This window comes from Myotis lucifugus, unplaced genomic scaffold (genome assembly GCF_000147115.1).
Source record: "Myotis lucifugus unplaced genomic scaffold, Myoluc2.0 scaffold_223, whole genome shotgun sequence".
Taxonomy (NCBI): Eukaryota; Metazoa; Chordata; class Mammalia; order Chiroptera; family Vespertilionidae; genus Myotis; species Myotis lucifugus.
This window is the reverse complement of record NW_005871271.1, coordinates 2,001,246-2,007,579: the sequence shown is the minus strand read 5'-3', so window position 1 is coordinate 2,007,579 and position 6,334 is coordinate 2,001,246. Positions and strand designations below refer to the sequence as shown.

The following is a 6,334-nucleotide window of genomic DNA, read 5'->3' as shown; positions in this document are numbered from 1 at the left end:
TATCAATTGTATTATTTTCCATACAAACAACTATAAACCTATTTTTGATCCACTCTGTATATATCATAGTTTTTTTTAACTGTATCAAGTCAATTAATAAATTTTGACACAAATTATGCTTTTTTTATTAAATGTGATAAGCATTGTAAAAAGGAAAAGAATGGGTTTTAGAATTATCCAGACCTATGTCTCCATCAACACATTCACTTCATCACTTGAAAATATGCAAACTTAGCCTGGCCAGTGTGGCTCAGTGGTTGAGCGTTGTCAGGAGGTCACAGTTCGATTCCCAATCAGGGTATATGCCCAGAATGTAGGCTCAATCCCCAGTGTGGAGCATGTAGGAGGCAGCCAATCAATGATTCTCTCTCACCATTGATGTTTCTCTCTCTCCCTCTCCCTTCCTCTCTGAAATAAAAAAAAAAACATATTTAAAAAAGAAAATATACAAGCATAAGACTTATATGCTAAGTGATTTACAAAACTCATCTGATCATCACAATAGCCCTCTGGATTTAAAGGTGAACAACTTGCCCAATGATTACTCACTAGTGAAGAGCAGAGAGGTAAGCCAATGATTATAATACAGTCATCAGTGTTGTTGGAGGTATACATATGGGGCCTCAGGGACATCGAAGGGACAGTATCATATAGTAGAAAGAGCAAGGTTTTAAGCAAGTGATTACGAAATGAAATGGAGAAGAAACCCAACATTTATTGCAGACCTTCTGTGTGCTAAGAATTATCCATATATTACCTTTTATTTCTTCAAAGCAAAATTGTACAGAAGGTATTAGAGGGGTATTATGAGGACCTGAAGCTCAGGGAGTCATGGGAGGACACCAAGCCTGGCCTTACCTTTGGGCATGGTAAAAGGATTCTCTTTGGAGTTAGACTCACATTCAGATGCTGCTGTTTCTTTTTTTATTGAGTTGGGCAAGTTGTTTCAGTTAATTCTGGTCAATATGTAGCTCAAGTGTTCCATCTGGTTAGGTTGCCTCCTGTCTAAAAATTTAGTCAGGTTTTACACAGAAGGCAACCTAATTAGATATGCAATTCACAATATGCTATCTGTTCTGCTTTACACATTCGTTCAGAGGCCAGCCATTTGGCTGCCCTGTCTCTATAAATAAAGTCTTATTGGTACAGCCACAGCATTGGCTTGGGTGGAAATGGCAGAGCTACGTAGTTGCAAAAGAGACCTCACAGATTGCAAAGCTTGATATATGTATTATCTGGCCCTTTATATAAAAAATGTGCTGACCTCTGCTTTAGTTGAGTCCATTAAATGAGTCAAGAAATATTAGAAGATTCACTAGGAGCCAGCCACTGGCTTTTGGTGCTGAGCATGCTGTGGTGAACACAACAGACATCATCCTTGCCTTCACACACCTTACAGTCTAGCAAGCAAAAAAGATAAAACACAAAAGCAGTTAAACAAATGAATAAATAATAAATACACCACTCACTGGAACAACAGTGAAAGAGAAGTAGCTAATACTATTGGAGAGAAGGGCATGGGAGGGAAACATCCACACTGGGTCAAAGGGGAAGCTTCTCTAGAAGGGAAATTAAACGGACCTGAAGACCTGGGTCATGGGGAGTTAGGAGAAAGGGACAGCCAGGTGAGAGATGAATGCATTCCAGCAGGAAATCCAGTATAAACTTAGGCTCTGACAAAAATAATACAAAATATTCAACGGAAGGTATGGTTCAAACACAATGAGCCAGAAAGAAATTCTGATAAAATGAGGAAAATATATAGGTAAGGTTTAGATCATACGACACCTTGTAACCCATTTTAGTGTCCTCACTTAATTTTTAAAATTCTAAATAAACATTTATATTAAAAAGGTTGAAAAAGTTAGGGGCTAATATTTCAGACTTACAAAACTCCTCTTCCTTATTAATAACAATAATAACAAGCAAACCCACTTAATCACATCTAGCTTTGGCTCAAAAGTAAGGACTTTCTTTTCCTATAACCATTAGGACTTCCTTAAACATTTTTATCACCTGTAATTATCACCCCTACAGTTATGATTAAGAAAACATTCAGCCTCTTAAAAAATTAACTGCAAGGACAGCATTCTCTGAGACAGAAGTGCTGGCAGAAGCCATCGCTCCTTTGTGGGGCCTTTTCCCCACCCAGCCTGCAAGCCCCAGCTGGCACCATATCTGACTCTCCATCAACCCAGCTAACACCATTCCCCCTCCCTGGTGATTCTCTGAGATGCTGTCCCACCAACTTGTGGCTTTTCCACACATATGGCTTGTCTTGGCCCATGCCCCAATGCCGCGGACTTTCCTAAAATCTCTCAAAGGCTCACAAACCCAAACAAGCAGCACCTGTCCTCAGTGTGCCCCGTACTTCTTGCTAATTGGCCCCAAGCCCAGCACAAGCAGCAACTATCTCTGGACCTATTTTGTGGAATTTCAATTAGTTTCAGGTATATTCCTGGAAGCATGTTATTATTCCTGTGAACTTAATTTGTGCCATAAGAAAACAAAAAAAGCTAAGTAAGAATTGTGGTAATATAGGGGAGGGGGAAAGACTAAGAAAACCTAAGCACACTCTAATCTTTCTTTCGACTACACGTATACATAATAATAAGAAACAATAATAGCAGCGACCATTTATTGAACATTTCTTATATGCTAGGCCAGTCACTTTACCTTTGAACCTCATTTGACACTCACAAGCTATTATTAGTCCTAATTCACCAATTCAGAAAATGAGATTCTGAGAGGTTTAGCATCTTTATTCTAATGCTCCTGTTCTGCTTACAGCATACACTGTCTATAGGTACAGACAACTATCTCTATACTGTTGAGTCCACAGAATCAGTGATTATATAAATACTTCATTTGTATATTACCGGCTTCATCTAACTGATCCAGGAGCTCTCACAGAGGGAAAATAACTTTCCCTTCAGTTCTAATACCATTGCTCTAACAACAGGAATGAAAAGAACAAATTAGGAATTGCTCCTCCCTTACAAGTAAGCTCCAGGACAGCAGATGATAATACTCAGGGCCTGTTCAATGCCATGGCCTGGATGCCCAGAACAGGGCCCAACAACAGTAAATGCTCAATACATTATGGTCGATTTCAAATGAAATTCATGAGTCTAGCTTATGTGAGTCCAACTTGGGTAGCCCTTTGATCCCATCCTCTTTAGATGATACCATAGAACTATAATAATTTAGCAAAGAAATTAATCCATCATCATTCTTAACTAAGTCACCACCAACATGAAATCATTAATTATCTGTAGAAATTGGTCTTCAAAGTTAGAATATTTTAAACATAAAATTAGTAAGTAGCGCTTTAAATTACACAAAATCAGATCACTGTACTTCAAATTTTGATTGACTTAAAATGCATAAGATTGGTGTATTCAAAAAAGGATGGGCTACAAGAATGGAAGAGACCTGCATTGGAGTTAAGGGATGTGTACTCTAGTCCTGGTTCTATTGGTTCTCCAAGTAACAACAATATGGTCACAGCCAGTCCCACACTCCTCCAGCCTCCGACTTTCAGAAATCAGTGATCTCCGAGATCCATTACAGCTTCTCTGTGCAATGTCTCTAGGTTAGCAGATGTCACTAGACTCTGAGATGGCCAGTGAAGAATAAAGTGGTTGTCTACACTAGTCCTCGAAGGATGTGAAGACTGCATGTATGAAGTTAATGCAAATCTCAGCTGAGCGAATCAATGACCACACTTCCATTTACCAAAAAGTCAAGTGGTTCTCTAATGCTGTAATCACGATATATAGGCGTCCAGATGTTCAGAGACTTTAAATGATGTTTGAAAAACATTAGTTTAACTTTAAAAAGAAACACTAAGGGTAGCAGCCTACATCTTCCTTCCAGAGTTGGAAGTGGATGAGGTATGTGTGCCTACTTCACAATTCTGTTCATAGGGCCCTGCTTAATATAAAATCCTCCCTCAGGTTTTTCTTAAATGTTCCGTAGGCAATGAAAATAAAGTATTTATTGTAAAAGATATATAAAAATATCAAGTGATGGCAAGTTAAAAATGTCTTTGAGGAACCTGCTGATTTGGACTTTAGCAGATATTACCAGACGTACTGCTGGGCTTGCTGTTTTCAACGAGTTATGAGAACTGTGTTAAAGACCATGGTCCTTGAAATAAGTGCATCTTACTTTTCCTCTAGTGACATTACATGACACCGAGGATCTCGTTGTGGGATTGACCCCACCATCTGCTTATTAGATATTTTAGTACAATCATAAGCTAAACATCTAGTGGGATTAGCAGAACTAGACTCATAGTAATTAAAGACAGACTTATTTTACCTTGCCATGAACTACAACTGGTGTGTTTTAATGTTTTAAGGAATTATATTAATCCAAACATTTTCCAAAATGGATCACAGACCTCAATGTAAAATGCAAAACTGTAAAACGCCTAGAAATTAACATAGAAAATCTAGATGAAGTTGGGTATGACAATGATTTTTAGATACAATACCAAAGGCATGATTCATGAAAGAAGCAATTGATAAGATGGACTTCATTAAAATAGAAAACTTCTGTTCCACAAAAGACAATGTCAAATGTCAACAGAATGAGAAGACAAGTCACAGACTGGGAGAAACTATTTGCTAAAGATATATCTGATAAAAGATTGTTATAGAAAAATACCATAAAAAAGTCTTTAACTAAACAATAAGAAAACAATCCACCAAATTTAAAAATGGGCCAAAGATCTTAACAGACACTTTATCAAAGAAGATATACAAATTGCAAATAAGCACATGAAAAGATGCTCCATATCATATGTCATTAGGGAAATACAAATTAAATAAAAATGAGATACTACTACACACTTTTATGAATGGCCAAAATTCAGAACACTGACAACATCAACTAAATGCTGGCCAGGATATAGAGCAGTGATGGCGAACCTTTTGAGCTCGGCATATCAGCATTTTGAAAAACCCTAACTTAACTCTGGTGCCGTGTCACATATAGAATTTTTTTGATATTTGCAACCATAGTAAAACAAAGACATATTTTTGATATTTATTTTATATATTTAAATGCCATTTAACAAAGAAAAATCAACCAAAAAAATGAGTTCACGTGTCACCTCTGACACACGTGTCATAGGTTCGCCATCACTGATATAGAGCAATAGGAACTCTCATTCACTGCTGGTGAGAATGCAAAATGGTACAGCCACATTGGAAGACAATTTGGCAGTTTCTTATAAAACTAAACATACTCAACAAACAATCCAGCAATCATGCTCATTGGTATTTACCCAAAAGAGTTGAAAACTATGTCTTGTACAGAGTGCACAAAAACCTGTACAAGGATGTTTATAGTAGCTTTATTCATAAGTGCTCCAACCTGAAAGAACCCAAGATGTCCTTCAGTAGATGAATGGATAAACTGTGGTACATCCGGACAATGTATATTATTCAGTGCTAAAAAGAAATGAGCTATCAAGCTATAAAAAGACACAGGGAAACTTTAAATACATATTACTAAGTGAAAGAAGCTAATATGAAAAGGCTGCATTCTGTATGATTCCAACTATCTGACATTCTGGAAAAGACAAATCTATGGAGACAGTAAAAAGATGTGTAGTTATAGGAATTGGAACGTGGCAATAAATAGGTAAACCACTGAGGATTTTTAGGGCAGTAAAAATAGTCTGTATGATACCATAACGATGAATACATGTCATTACACATTTGTCCAAACTCACAGAATGTACAACACCAAGAGTGAACCCTAAGTAAATTATGGATATTGGGTGATAAAAATGTGTCAATGTAGAGTCATCAACTGTAACAAATGTACCTCTCTAGTGGGGGATGTTCCTAAGGGGGATGGAAGCTATTCATGTGGAGGGAAGGTACGGAATATATGGGAAATCTCTGTACCATCCCCTCAATTTTGCTGTAAACCTAAAACTTCTCTAAGAACATAAAGTCAATTTTTAAAAAAAATTAAAAATTTTGCCATGTGCATAATTCAAAAAGACACAAATGAGCTCAAAATAAGGTTTTTAAGCAAAAGGGATTTAAGCAAGATTTGCAATGTGCCTTTTCCTCTTTGCAGATGTGCAGCCTACCTTTTTGGAAGGAACAGGAAAACCTACTGAATATTTCACTTACTGACAGATAAAATCCATTTGCTTTATTTGGGAAGGAAAAATATTAGGTGATGAGGCCAGAGGATCTGTAACACCTCTACAGGATTTCCTGAGTGAAGTCCAAGACTGCAGCACTAATGTACCAACTAGCATTTTAGTGAAAGTCTATTGGTAAGTCAATAAAACATGACATGAAGA

The 6,334-nt window shown here is 37.1% G+C and overlaps 1 long non-coding RNA gene across 1 annotated transcript; it reads right to left on the bottom strand.

The window, feature by feature from the left end:
* Positions 1 to 414: 414 nt before the first annotated feature.
* Positions 415 to 3,840, bottom strand: LOC111827822. Its single transcript, XR_002831542.1, has 3 exons — positions 1,582 to 3,840; positions 1,265 to 1,400; positions 415 to 1,005 (listed from the first exon to the last, which is right to left on the bottom strand). It is a non-coding gene; the product is annotated as an uncharacterized LOC111827822 (long non-coding RNA).
* Positions 3,841 to 6,334: the final 2,494 nt, after the last annotated feature.